The following is a 16,427-nucleotide window of genomic DNA, read 5'->3' on the forward strand; positions in this document are numbered from 1 at the left end:
CTTCAAATTTGAGTTGTAATTTTCTTTTCATTGTAACAGTTATTTCAGTTGTAAAATAGCTCCGATATTAGTAAACGTTTAGTATGATTCCTCGTCTTTTAAACGTCTACTCCTTTCGCTTAGGTTTTTGTTCATAATGCTATTATAGGGGGTATTAGTCATTCAAAAATCTTTCAAGATCATTGGTGTCCGCCCTGTGCACCAGCAATTGTAATGTTCTGTTTTCATCAATCAATGTTTAATTTATTTTCAATGTATTCAAATTCTCTATTGTAATCAAATTTTCTTTCGCCTCGACGTTATCGAAAAAAGGCAGAAGGTAGTCTAGCGGAGCAGACTACTAACGCACGATGTCCCTTTCCGTGCCAAGAAGAAAGGCACCCCGTGAAACCTGGTCGCATACAATCACACTAAAGACAAATTCGACCATAGTAGTCACAAATAATAAATATTGTCACAGATAACACAATTAATCACAAATTTGGTCACATACAATGTACCACTGCTATAACAACACAATGCCCAAAAGTTGCCTCTGCCACCACCACCACACGGTTCAACTCCAATTCACTATTATCCATAATCCAATTTATAATTTCAAAAAAGGCTACTTGTAAATGACTTCAAGCAAAGAATATTGTCAATTATCTATTAATTTAATTTTGACATTAATATTAGAGTTCAGATTCTTTTCCAACACCATAATTATAGTAAATTAATTAAATATATGGGTAAGAACTTTTCTTTTTTTATAATAAATTTACCCACCGTTAATTCTTGGTATCGTTCTAAACAATTGGTTTTCTTGTTTTATTTGAAACAAACTTGTCTTTTTCTAACCCATTAATGAGTTTCCTTCAAAATCTTAATTTCTTAATTGAATCCTAAACCACATTGTTGAATTCTAATGTATATTGTTGCTACCGATTGCAGAGTTATCTTTAAGTTTCAATTTTTGAAATTTTTTACAGGTGGATGGGGTGCATGGGTCCGTGGCGATGGTGTGGGGACGGGTGGGGTGGGATACTATTAATTGATATATTATTAATTTGGTTGGGGTGGAGTTACTATTAATTGGGTGGGGATAATTAATTCCAATTAATAATAAATTATACACCTGAATTTTGAAAATAATTTGACAACTTTTTCAAAAAAAAATTATATATAAGAGATATGCATTGTTCCCGTAGAGAATTCCACTTACCAAGCAAAAAGAAGTGTACTAGGTGGGCCTTTTAGAACAATCTAATACAATGCATACAACATAACAAAATTAATATTTATAATTCTCTCTGAGTTATGACTAACTATGATCCTATCCTTCCTTTTTTTGGTTTCCTTTTCTATTTTAACTATGAAAATATTAAATTTATACAAAGCACATTATAGCATGTATGATTAAATATGTATAGAGTAAAATCTTGCAAACTGCAAGAATGTTCATGATGGAATGTGTTGTCCTACAAGTGGACCTATAGCTAACAAAATACTTAATGACGAGTAGAGTATTGAATCCACATGGACGAATGAAAATTAGCTGCTCGAGCCCAATGAAGGAGCTTAACACTTACCAATATATATAGGGATTTTACAAAAATGTTTCGTTACACACTGAACTTATACCTTTGTTACGCTTCACTCATTAAACTTAAAATGTTTTCGAGTGCTCACTAAACTTACTCGTCAAGTTGTCCTTCAGTTACCATCCAACGTGGACAAATGGAATCCTATGTGTCAACCAAATGGAGTTTAAAAGAATCCAATTATCAAACACGTGACAAAGTGATGTAGACACCACTTTTACAAATTTCAGTAATTCAGTAATTATATCGTAACTACACGCGAAGTTCGACTAGTGTTGAAGAATTTAACTCAAGTTTTTAGTGACTATACCATGACCACGTGTCATGCCAATGAGTGTTGAAATTTTGGTAAATAAGTACAAAATTAAATTATAACAGCATAATTCAAGTAAAAAATTACTTATAACTTGAAATATATATTATAAATAAATATTTTACTTTTTAAGTTAAAAATTAACATATAAATAAATTATCATTTATGAGTAAAAAAATTCATACAAAAAATTAAAAATTAAAAAGTTCACTATAGTACATATATGAAGCCCTTATTTGACAGCCATTATTTTCAAACATTTTTTTGTACATACTCAATTTCAATCACATTTACATAATAAAATATTCTACACGTAAATAAAAAAAAAATATCTACTTTTTAACAACACATTATCCTAGAAATCATTATTTAAAATTTTATTTTTCTCAAATAATGATTGTCAAATAAGGGCGAATTTTTGTATTTTCAAAAATTTATAGGAATAATAAACTTTCAAGTGACTATTATAAAAGTCGTTAATAAAAACCACCCAGAAATGGTGCCTAAAACACCTATAAACTAATACCCAAAACTCCCACGCAGGACCTAAAAGTTTTTGAACATCATTTTTTAAAATTCATTTTTTCTCAAATTTATTTTAAATCATATATTCTCTCAATAAAATAATTTTACAATTAAACTCAAATTTTTTTCATATTTTTCACCACATTCTTCAAAAAAACCACTTTTCACAGTAAATATTCTTAAAAAGGATAAATATATATGTACAAACTATGATTAACAAAATCTTTTACTCCCTCTCACATAATGTGTGGACCCCGCATGTATTTAAAAAATGACGGCTTGTGATCCTCACTCCTATTGTGAGTAGTGAGTAAAAGATTGTATAAAAAAGTTTGTACATGTAGTATTGTAAAAAAAAAAAAAAAATGAGGTCAAACATGGGTTTAAAACTGAAGTTTAGAGCCTGCTTTGGGAGTATTGAGTACCGATTTATAGGGGCTTTTGGGCATCAATTTTGCATAATTTTTAGTATTGATTTTTAAAACAATCACTGGAAAGTTTATTATTCCTGATAGTTTTTGAAAAATAAAATTTCATCCTCAAGTAAAATTTTCAGCTTATGATTTTAGTATGAATTTTTTTACTCACAAGTGATATTTTATCTATATGTTAATTTTTTAACTTAGTCCATATTTGACAACCATTAAAAAGAGAGTTTTTTTTTTTTTTTTTTTTTGGTGTAAAATGAGTTTTGATATGAAAAAATTTTGGGTTTATATACAAAATATTTTATTGTAAAAATGTAGTTGAAAATGAGTTTGAAAAAAAAAAGTTTTATTTTAATGGTTGTCAAACAGGGGCTTAATAGGTAAAGTTTTACTTATATTTAAATTTTTAAGTTTTACTTAAGTTTTATAGTTAAAAGTTAATTTTGTACTTTATTTATTAAATTTATTGCATGTGGTCACAGAATAGTCACTACAAATATACCGTCACTAAAAACTCAAGCTAAATTCATCAACGATCATTGAACTTCGCGTGTGGTCACGGTATATTTATTGAACTTCATAATGTTTCCCATAACTCACCAAACTTTGCAAAGTGGTGACCGTTCATCACTCTTAATTTGACACGTGTTTAATGATTATATTTTTTAACTTTGTTAGATTGACCCATAGGATTCCGTATGTCCACGTTGGATGATAATTGAACGGCAACTTGATAAGCGAGTGATGAAGTGCAATATCATAAAGTTCAATAACCACTCGAAAGCATTTTAAAATATAATAAGTAAAACGTGACAAAAGTAAAAATTCAATTACAAGTACCCAAAGTAGTTCTCATTTAAACAGAATGGAAATCCTTGATGACAGTGGATTCTCATTGCCTGCAAATACTTGTTCGACCTCTTGAATATCTACTTGTGCACCATAATTAGTGCATGAATGAAACAAGATATACATATACCTTGGCTTCAACCAAAGAGATCCAATTATATTGTTAAGAACAAAACACAAACAGTAAATCATCTGATTAGTACAAAACACCTTGTCTCGCTGCAATTTAGTTTGGCAAGATGAATCCAAGGCTCAAGCAAACAAAAGAACACTCTATAAGAGATTGTGTTGCAGCGTGACCAACGTACTAAAGATGAAGTTACTCCACAACATCCAAGTACAACATGAAGGTGTCCACTGAAGTTTTTCACGGCTAGGAGAAAACTTTACCGGCCATTAGGCTCAGAACTGACGGATCTATATCCTGTCTGCTCAAGAAACTTAGTGAGACGCATGTGCTTTGCAGCCCACTGCTCAGCCAATTTCTGTTCTTTGGCTTCTGCTTCCCTCCTCAAGCCCGCTAATTGTTCTCTATATTCAGCTTCAATTCGATCAAGAGTAGTCTTCTGCTCTTCCCTAAGAGCTTTCACCTTCGCATCTATTTCCTCCATTTTCTCCTTTCTCCGGCATGCTTTCTCAGACTCCAACTGCAACTCAATTCTTTTCAATCTCCAGGCAGTTTCTTTCTTATGTGCTGCCCAAGTACGACGCTCTTCTTCTAATTCCTGACAGCATTCCACAAGTTCAGAAACTAGGGGATTCTCTCCAACCAATGGAGCAATCCCGAGAGACGGGTAACTGCTCAAAGAATATAAAGCATTATCAGGGACTCGATCAGTCTGCAGCCAGGGGATTGCAGGTGCAGGTGGCACCGTTGAGGGTGAGAGACTTAAGGTCACAGATGGTGATGGTGGCCTCAAAGTTGAGGTTGTGCCAGAACTAACTAGCCATGGAGGAAGTAAAGTTAGCGGTGACGGAGCAGGCGGATCTGTTTGAAGAAACCCACCATTGGATGTAGACATTAGAATTTGTGGGACAGTATGCTCTTTTATGAGCTTCTCACAAAGTTATGAGATCGTATTTGCTCTCCTCAATTGGATTGATTACCTTGTCTTCTTATGTTCCCTCTGCTGCTTTTCTTTTAAGTACCTCCCACCACTTTCCAAGTCTTTTATCAGTCCCAACAGAAATTTCAGCAGCAATTTTCTTCCATCTGTTGCTGTGTTTGGCCTGAAGATGGATAACAAGATGCTGCTCCTCTTCGGTAAGTGAAACCCGTCCTGATCTCAGGTTTAAGAAAGTTTTTCCACCTTTCCAAGCAAGATTTATCGTTCCTATTGAGAGATTTATTCATGCACTCTGACACGAGGTGCCACTCTCTTGGGCCATATTGCTCCACATAAGCACACAATTCGCAATAGTGAAATCCTCTTCAGATCGCCATGGTTACCTTTCCTTCATTTCCAGATGCAAACACCTCTACCCATTGCCTCAATATCTTCATAGTGCATCTAAATAAAATACAAGAGATTAGACTCTCTAAGCAACAAATCTGTTTCACAAATTTAAAAATAAATGTGCACTAAACAACGTTAATATAGCTCTTAACGCATCCACTCATTTTAAAAAGCTTCAACCGGCAGAAATGTATGTCACGTCGTTTTCCACGAGGCACAGTTAAAACAAAATTTTAGTATGTATAGTGGTCTGAATAAATTATTCTCCTAACCATAAGTTCCCAGAGGACACAGGTCGGTGAATTAAGTTCATTCTATCTTGAACATAAGGTAGGAGGAATGTCAAAGACCCCAAGGGCTAAGATTATAACTGCACTATATTTTGAACGTTTATTTATGATTTGAGTCAAGAAAAACAGAGTGCATTCTTACATCTGCTAAAGATTCATTAAACTACTTATATTAAAAGAAAGATAAAGAACAATGCGGCACCATTGGTAGTAAAGGAAGAACAACATGCACACAAAGACCTAGATGGGGTCACCTTATAGATCTGCAGTTCCTTGAGCATGTTCTTGTAAAGGATTATTGAACTAAGAAAATGCAATGTTACATAAACTGAGGTATTCTCATTCTAGTATATTTCATCCAGTACAAAATTTACAAACAAATAAAGGTACCCAACAATATTGACTAAAGACAGGTGAATTTCCAGTACAAAAAGGTACCCAACACTATTGACTAAAGACAGGTGAATTTCCAGCACAAAATTTACAAACAAATAAAAGTACCCAACACTATTGACTAAAGACAGGTGAATTTCCAGCACAAAATTTACAAACAAATAAAGGTACCCAACAATATTGACTAAAGACAGGTGAATTTCCATCTATATTTGAAAACTTGTAAGCAAGGGACGTGAAAAATACATACCAAACATCCATAACATCTATGAACCATAACATCTAAGAATCACTTGGGTAACAATCAAGATTTGTGCAACTGCCTACAATTCCATCAAACTGGTGATGGTAATATTATATTAGAACTCAACATCATTTAATACGTCTATATATAATCCCAATCCAAGTATAAGTCGGACAAGATGATTCGACAAATACAAGAGCAACTTCTAATGCAACATATCAAGAATCATCTATTGACTTTAACAATGCACCAAGCATATTGCTTTGGCATCTCATTATCTCCCAATAAAACCAGAAGGCCTAAGCCAGAAGTAATTGTTTAACATGGGCATCATCCATCCTCTTAAAATATTGTTCATCATTAGGGCTAGACAAAACTCCCAAACCAAACTGGACCTGAATCGAGTCGAGCAGTTTTTCTAAAGCCCATGTTTGACAACCATTATTTGGGGGAAAAATGTTTTGAGTAGTGATTTTTGGGATAATGTGCGGTTCAAAAGTGAAAAAAGAAAAAAAAGAAAAAGGTTTTGAGTTTAAATGCAGAATATTTTATCATGTGGATGTGAGATTGAAAATGAGTACGTAGATAAAAGAGTTTTCTAATAATAGTTGTCAAACAAGGACTAAGTTAAACACTCAAACAGGTATCAGAATTGAGATTCAAAAAATTCAATTCGGTTCTCAATTATAGACCAAAAACTGAAGAAACAAATCTCACTAATTTTTTTATTAAATAAGCCAAATTATTTTAATTTTTTCTAGATAAATTTGCCAATTAATTAATTGAGCGCAAAATATAGTTTTCTTGTTTTCAGTCCAAGCCCAACTTTGTAATTCAAATTTCAAAGAGTCAAACTTGAGTGATATAAGTTTTTCTAAATTATCTGCAGTTTCTCAAATAATCGAAGCTAGGCAACTTCATCTCTCTTCATCTTATCCTTTTTCCTGTCATATTCATTGAATTCTCTCTACTTTGATCAAGGTAAACTTTATCTCATTCCTTTTTAATAATTTCCCACACTCAATGTATAAACATTATAATTTATAACTAGTGTTCAAGATGTTTATTGTGAACTCGTGCAATTGAGTGTTTTCCTTTCTCTCAATAGCTTCCTTGCCATGTTCTTTATTTTCACCCTTTTTTGACTGAATAATTTCACTTTTCTTTTAATATACCTTCCATATTGAACATATCATTAGTTATATTATTGTAGCATTATAGTAAATGTTAAAAAAATGTAATTATGGTATGGAACCCAATAATAATTAAATTTAGACCCGATGGTTACATTTACTAAATATCCAAATATTCTGGTTCGGTTTGGTTAGATTCTCTTTAAAATCGAATCGAATCGGACCATATCCAACCTTAATAATCATGCCCTTCTAAGTACGAGTACTGAGTATAAAACATGACTTTATGGGATTGACTTCACAGGGATTTCATATATAAACATAGAGGTAAGTGTGGGAAATGGGACATCCCTAGGGTCACGCCTCAGGTTAGCTGTGGACGAGCTATTCATCCAGGCGGAGAGCTGACACCCACAGGCGAACGCAAGCCAGCTCGCCAACCCTATGCTTAGCTCGGATCGAGCCATTTAATTCAAAATCTAATGTCACCAGTACTAAATTTTTCAATCTTCAGCTTACAGAAATTCTTGATCAACATGTATATGTACATCAACATAAACAGTCAACAGAGTACGATTAATATTGGAATATGAGGAAGATGACCACAAAATTCAACAGAATTAGGGATAAAGCTCATATATATCTAGCTTATCTTCACTCTAATATGTAGTTTTACGAAAAAGACTTGAGCAAAATTACACAAAAATTTAGTTTCAACATCCAGAGTTCACATCTTTCTAGTTCACAGTTTTACAAGAAACCTTGAGCAAAATTGCACAAGAATTTGATTCCAACATCCAGAGTTCACATACTAATTTACATCACAACCCTTTCAACACACATTTGCATGAGTAGGCACAGCACATTCAGCAGAAAAAAAAAAAAATCATCGGCAGCATATAATTCCAAGAAAGCTTTTAGATAGAAAAATCTTACACTAGAATTCAACAGTTCAAGAAACCCAGTCTTTGCCACAGCCCATCTCTGTTTTCCAAAGTAATGCAAATCTATGGTGAAAGAACAGCCATTTAAGAAAATGAAGAACTGACGTACAGAAGTGAAAATAAGAAGGGGTCACAAGGGGGTAAAAAATAAGTGGCAGTGCGAGCGGGGGCGGGGGGGGGAAGTTGGGATTCTGACGTAGTGAGGGGAACGGATTGTGCTGACATTTACACGCAGGTGCTTGTCTAATGTCTCAGCTAAAAAGGTATCTAATTTAAAAAGGTTAGATCCCAACTTTGAAAGCTTCCACCGCCTCACTTTTAGAGCTTTGTGAAAGAGATAAATCGTGAAATGTGTTCCAACAAATTAGAGAATAAGAGTTGCTTGTACACTGCGCCAATAAGGAGTCCAATTTCATGTTTCAGGAATCGAATTCCCACACTGCGATTGTCAACAAAATGTGAGATAACCTCACTCTTGTCCTTTGCACCATTAGGCCATGCCCCGGGAAAAAAAAGAGTATCTAATTTATACTGTTTGGTTGGGGATCAAGTGATTGTTTGATTTGGATTAAAATTTAATTTTAATTAAAGTTAAAGTCAAACAATCAATATTAACTATATTTTCAATAGATTTCACAACATTTCAATCACATATTTCAAAAACTTATATCACAATCTACTAAAAAGTTTAATTTTCAAACCCATTAAAGATGTATGAATATTGATTGTTTAACTTTAATTTAAATTAAAATTAAATTTTAATTCAAACCAAACAGGATCCTAATCTAATTAATAATAGGTGAAATTCCATTTTAGCCCAGTTCCGTACAACCATCGTGATCATGCATATGTGATATTTCTCTGACTCCTTTTCTTTTCTTTATATTATTCTACTTGTACAGAAATTTCATGTACAGAATTGCCCCAGAAATCTTACATAAAACAGACCCATGTAAATAAATTAATAACAACAAAAAAACCCCACCTTGTGTCTTGTTTCGAGGGGTTCTGTAACCCCTCCATTTGTGCATGAAGAAGCATTGCTTTTCTTTTCCCTCTCTGTTGCATTTCCCATTTTTTGCAAAACTATTGACGTGACTACATTATTAAGACCTCGGTTATGACAACATAGATTTCACCCCCACGCCCACGCAGACCTTGAGAAAAGTTAAAAAGGAATTTTGCTATTTGTCAACGTCGGTATACACGTCCCTCACATAAGGGAAGGGTTCACACTCAATAAAAAAATGCATGGACCCTCCTTTTGTGAGTGGAGTGTACATCAGTGTACGTGTAGCACAATTAATTAAAAAATGATCATGTTTTTTGGGAAAAAAGCAAGCTAGTTTTTACATTTTACAAATTATTTGTGTAATTTTTACTCTCGCGACCAACATGGGCGAACCCAAGGTGGGTTATGGTGGGTCACGTGACCCACCAATTTTTTGAAAATTTGATTTTTTTTTTCTTAAGGCGTGATATTTTATTAATTCGCCTCCTTCACTTTATACATGGGAGCATTGTTTTGATGAGGCATATGATCATGTTGTAATTTTGTGTAATATATGAATTTTGATACTCATTTTATCAAGTACTGAATAAAGATTGAAGCAAATGCAAGAGAAAGTATCCTAAATAAAAACTAATTTGTTCGAGAGAATAAACTTTATCTCTTGGAGTGTTTTTGCAAGTGTGCCCATATGTTTTCTACAAAATGACCTTGGAGCTTCGATTAAGAAATTGATAGAGATGACACCAAGCAACACGTTGCAACCACAACTTCCTAATTTTAGCAGGATGAATTGTGGTTAATGACATCAACAAATGAAGGCGTTAGTAATGTTCCCAAGATGGACTAGAATTCATAGAGCTTTTTGAAACAACTTCGAACACTATGTCGGCAAAACAAGCCCTATATTTGAAGACTATGTCCACCACCACACACTCCGATCTTCTAGACACCCATCCGAAGTGGTTTCAAAGTGACCTCCCCAATGTCAACGACATGCTATCACACTGCGAGACATGGGCAATCCTACTGAACTGATCGAAGCGCACCCTCCCCTTGAGGCCGAGGTGGAGTGCACTTCAGGGACCTCTGTCGGAAGATCCGTCGTCAATTTCAAAAGGAGATCTTTACCAAGATCTTTTTCGCCCCTGAGGTTTAAATTGATTTGACATCTCCATGAGACTAGTTGATGTGACTTATCAACTTTATGTCAACTCAACTCAGGAGAAGCAATTATCCGTCCACTCTACAGACGTGGCTGACGTCTATGAGCAGACACCTCATACCTTCAGATGTATATACGTGCCCCACATCCAACGGTTCATCCCACATATAAATACCCAAAGGTTGGTAAGAGGTAAAGGTAATGAAACTCTTACTAGATAGCACTCCATAGCAAGTATATATATATTCTCCTCCTCCTTATTATTTTGTACAACCCTTGGGTACTGTTCCGACCACCTGAACCTAACTTGACCGTCGAAATGTATACGACTATCACCACTCCCGCTGGTCTCGACCGTGTGTGTCTGATCGTGCATTGATTGTGCGTAGGTAGAAATACGTGGAGCAGCTCTCGATTGGCCACCTAGAAGGTCCAATTTTCGAGGTCAACACTATCTACATAGTGAATCATAAGATTCTCAATGAACTGTTGGCTGTCAATTAAAAAGGTAACTATTTGATTAGGGAATGTAAGAGAAAGATGAGTTATTTTAGGAAGAGTCGAAAATAAAAATACATCAATTTTAGGCTGCAACAAAAAGCAATTGAAACGAACCATATGGAGAAAAAAACTAAGAAAGTGGCACTAAACGTCGGGAAAACAAACAACATTAAAGTATATTTGAAAGTTGTAGATGATAGATATAATTATCAAAATATGAGAACGCGTAAAGAATAATTGTAATAAGATATCAAATACTGTAATTTTTTCACTTTTTTTTTTAAGTTTAATTATGTCTCCCTAATTCAAAATGTTTGAGTCCGCCATTGGTGACCAACCTATTAGATATTTTAAACAACCATACTTCTTGTACACCATACTATACACATGAGGGGTGTGAGGGCTGTACACCATGTTGTACAAGCATGTACAACCACCATAATCCTATTTTAACGGTCTTCAGTCTTGGTTTGTATATGTATCTTTTTGGGGATTATAAACTGGCCCAGTTTGATCATATGTTTAAGGGCAGAGTAATGGAGATGGAGAAAAATGTATATAAGTTAAGAATGACCAGACACGGTGGGAGACCGCAATCCGGGTTTCACGGCACAATGGGCCGAAACTGATGAGGACTTGACCTAACTGTCTCTCTCAGTCGTCAGTGATACGTTCCGTCTACTTTTCCACACCTCTCTCTCATGTATATGTACGAGAAACCATATTTCTAGTTCAATCAAATAACAAAAATGCTTGTTCTGTAGGACATAGAAATATTTTTAAATTTAGACTCTATTTGATTGATATGAAAAAATATTAAATTAAAAAATATATTTTTCTTATTTTGAGAAAAATAAAAATCTACTCTCTCAAAAAAATTATTTTTCTTAAAAATAAGAGAAATTAGACATATTTTCAAAAGTTAAAAAATATTTTCAATTAAAAAAAGAAAACAATCAAACATTCTAAAGTAGAAATTTAAATGAAAAACTAATATTTTTCATGAAAAATAAATACAATCAAACATGCCGTTAGTGAAATCCAAATTGATATTCTAGATTTATGTTGTATTGTTTTCTATTTGCTTTTTTTTTTTTTTTGTAGAGATATATTTGATTCATAGTTAAAAATTAATTTCATTTATCTCGTGAAAAAATTAATATAAAAGGAGTATTGATAGTCAACCTGAAATAAGAATTGATTAATAATGAGTAATGAGGTTTAAAGTAAGTTAAGAATTGTGGTTTTGGGATTTAGTGTCATGTGTTATTTGATTAATTTCAAAATTTTAATTGCTTATCTAAGAAATAATCAAATACAATTAAAAATCAACTTCCAATAATTAATTGTGTATATTTCAAATTAGATCAAGTAGTTAATTAAAATTAATAAGTAAATAATTAGTACTCATGAAAATGATATCCTATTCATCATTTTTTTCTTGTTACGATCCATTCACTTACAAGATAAAATCGACAACATTATTCATCTTGCTAATCAAAGTGTCCCATTCTATAAAAATTCATTTTCAATTACATATTCGCTCGATGAAATATTTTGCATGTTAACCCTAAACTTTTTCTACTTTTGAACCACACATTATTCAAAAAAAAAAACAAAAAAACAAAAAATTACGACTTCAAACTCCATTTTACCCAAATAATGATTGTCAAAAGGGGTTACATTTTAACCACAAATTGTCCAAAAATCACAAAACCTATTATTCACAAAATTGGACTCAAACACACTCTAAATAGTTCAATAGACTAAGCTCTTGTTTTACTTCCTTTAAATTCAAACTCTCTATCTTTCATACTCATTTTCAACACATTCACATAATAAAATATTTTACACGTGTTTGAGCCCATTTTTATTGAAAATGAGGTCTATAATAGTAAATTTTCAAAGAATATATGATTAAAAAGTATGGAAAAAATTTTAAATTTACGTGTAAAATATTTTATTAGGAGAATGTATGATTAAAAATAAATTTTAAAATTTTTTTTTAGATAATGGGGATCAAACATGGACTTTCTAATGTGCGAGAAATAATTTTAGACAATAGTGTCCTTGTAATATTTCAAAACTCCATATTTAACCTTGAAGGTTTGTGTCATATATAATTATTTTAAGTTATTAAAGTATTAAATATATAGTCACCGTTGGATTTAACTACAAAAGTTAATAAATTTTAAGTTAAAATTAATAATTAATTTTGATCACACATTTCGTAAATCTCACAACTTTTCAACTACACATTTCATTATCTTTTATCAAAATCTACTAAAATAGTCCAATTTTTATCTAGATCAAATAGGGGCCGTAGTCTATAACAAAAGGAATTCAAAATACTTTCTTAGAAAGTAAAACTTAAAATTTTATGATGATTCGTCCTTAAAGTATAACTGAAATATTATTTTCCTTCAAAAGTTTAATAATCTAATGCATTACACCCGTCTCTCCAATATTGATAATTTTCCAATAATATGCTCTAAATCTCTCAAATAAGCATCGAGATGGTATCAACACAATGAAGCACACGTTTGACCCCAATTTCTTAAATTTTAGTTTTCTTCAAACTCATTTCCAATTATACCCAAGTTTAGAACAATTGATTTGTTGACAATTTAAGAATTTTTATGAGAAACAAAAAAAATTGATATTACATTTGAATATAATTATCCGTGACATCGTTACATATTGCACATGACACACTAGTGAAGATATAAGGTATGATGGACAATGAATTATTATTAAATTCAAGAGAATCTGCTTGTTTCAATAAGAATAAGCTAGCAAAGAAAAATCACGAAATAAGAATAAGCTGGCAAAGAAATCATGACTTTTCTCTTCCGTACACACTGTGATGTGATTGTTACGGATAATTCCAAGTTAGGCCCAGTTTCTGAGCCCATTTCTAGCCCAAGTTGATAATAACGCAAGTCAAGCAATACGTGAAAGGCCCAAGACTACACAAATTCTATGGGTCCCATAATTTCACGGGTATCAATTTGGAAAATTTTCATATCTAAGAGAATAACTATAATTCATTGGAAAAAAAAATCATATTTCAGGTGTTATGTTTATCCTAATTCAAAATCAGGTGAATAGTTTGAAAATTCAAAAATCAGGTATGTATTTAATTAATTAAAAATTTATTAAATAAAGATAATAAAGTCACAACATGATTAATGGTCACATATTCATAATTATAGGTCAAATGTTTATTTACTAGTCATATATCGTCAAATTAATTAATCACAAATTATTTTATGGTCATAAATCAAAAATTTTGTAGGTCACATATTATTTTGAAGTCACAGATCATTCAAATTACATGTCACTTTTTATCTTTGGGTCACATAGATCACAGTTTATTGGTCACAAATTAATATTTAGTCACAAACACCTAATATTTAGTCACAAATCAGCCAAATAATTGGTCACAGACGCCTAATTGTTGGTTACAGACATCCCACCGCCACATCGTCACCCCACTGCCATCACCATCTTCTACCATCTCCACCACCATCGACCGCCACAACCACTGTTGACACCTCCGCCTGCACTACCACACAAAAACCCTGCTAGATCCTCCCTCGCTACCACCACCAGTGCAACCACCACATACATCCTCGTTGCATCTTACTCTAACAACCAACCACTACCTCCGCCTCCAATCAATCAACACACCACCGCTGCATACTAAAATCCACCACAACACCGCAGTCACCACTCCACCAACAAAATCATCAAATCCGCCACCGTAACTGACGTCACCACATCAAAATCATCGTCAATATCACCACCACTAACAAACATTGTCAACCAAAACACTGCACAATCCGATCTAAAATTAGAGTCGTAAAGCTACCACCACTCTTGTGAACACAACCACCAGATCTACCAACAATCCCCAAATCACCGCCGCCATAACTTCCTCAAATCGGAAAGAGAAAGAACCCCAATCCCCCTCCACAAGCCGTCGGTGCCAAAGGACTGCGGTGTCGCGATACTGCGTTGATGGACTGGAAACACCACACGCTTCGCACGCATCGCTCGATGCATTTCTGTAGTCGCCTGTTGTCAGAGTTTGAATGAGTTGCCGAAGTAGAAGAGAGAGACTTGAGAGAAAATTAGAGAGAGGTGGAGAAAATAGGGCGAAGAAAAAATCGTCGACGGTGAAGAGAAAGAAGGGAGAGTCTGGACGAGTGAAATGATTAGAGTTTGAAATTGATTTCGGTTGATTTAATTATATAAATATCACCTGATTTTTGATTTATTAAACTTTACATCTGATTTTTTAAAAGTGATCTTTAAATACCTGCTATTGTGTAATTTCCACTAATTCATTTCAAAATTAAAAAATAAGGCTTGAAACTTCAACAACTCAGAAATTATTGAAGCCTATTTATAAAATAATTAATTAAACATATTAACATCACAATTTTTATACAATTTGATCACAAATTATCAAATTAATTAGCTACAAATTGTTTTTAATCACAAATCAAAAATTTTATTAGTTACAAATTATTTCACCGTCACAAATTAAAAATTTTATAAGTCACAATTTATTCATCGGTCACAAATATATCAAATTAACAGGTCACATGTTATCCCTTAGTCACAAATCACAAAATTTACAAGTCACAACATATTTCGTAATTGAAAAAATCAAATTAATTGGTTAAAAATTATTTATCAATCACAAATCATCAATTTTTTACGTGACTCATTATTAACTTGTCACAAATTATCTATTGCATTGGTCATATATTATGATTAATCACACATTAATCAATTTTTTTTTTATCATAATTAACCAAATAATTTGTGACCACCACCATTACATCCAGCAACACACCAACTTTGTTAAAACCGCCAACGCCATTGATTGAGAGCATTGCAGTACTATCCAAAACCATCATCGCTAGAACCACAACCTCACTATATCCAATCACAACCATACATCACACTACCACATTACCAAAATCATCGTCACTAGAACCACCATTATAACCACACATCACCATCACATCAACAAATCCAATTGACTGAGAGCATTGCGACACTATCCAAAATTGGATCCCACCGACTGTAGCTGCAACGCCATCAACCTTCTCGCAAACCACCAACACCATCAGCAGGCTACTCACGCAAGACAACACCGTGAACTACAAAATCTCCACACAGAGTGCGATAAGGAGACAACATCATCTCCAGATCGTGCAACAGTAGACCACAACGACGTCATCTGTGGTGCTCTCCGACGCTGACTTCTAGCTACGACTTTTGTTATTGTTGAAGTTTCCAAACTTGAAAGAGGAATTCCTTTAGGGAAGATTAAGGTTATGATATAAGTATGACGAAATAAAATTTCATTTGTTGCACTTTCACGGTTTTCTTGTAATTGCAATAGAAAGATGATAGAAAATAGAGAGGATAAAAATGAACAGGGTTTTGAGGATAGTTGGTATGCATGGGCGGAGGTAGTGGGGAGGCATGCTGGGCTGTAGCCCAGCACTACTCCCCAGCCCATATAAAAAATTAAGAAGAAAGTGTAGAGTTTTTGCCCAAATGTTAGCATTAG

General features: G+C 33.4%; 1 pseudogene; it reads right to left on the bottom strand.

Moving 5' to 3' along the window:
* Positions 1 to 3,614: 3,614 nt before the first annotated feature.
* On the bottom strand, positions 3,615 to 5,174 carry LOC111388933 (annotated as a pseudogene).
* Between the last annotated feature and the right edge of the window lie 11,253 nt (positions 5,175 to 16,427).

The sequence above is a fragment of the Olea europaea genome, unplaced genomic scaffold (assembly GCF_002742605.1).
Source record: "Olea europaea var. sylvestris unplaced genomic scaffold, O_europaea_v1 scaffold537, whole genome shotgun sequence".
Lineage (NCBI taxonomy): Eukaryota > Viridiplantae > Streptophyta > Magnoliopsida > Lamiales > Oleaceae > Olea > Olea europaea.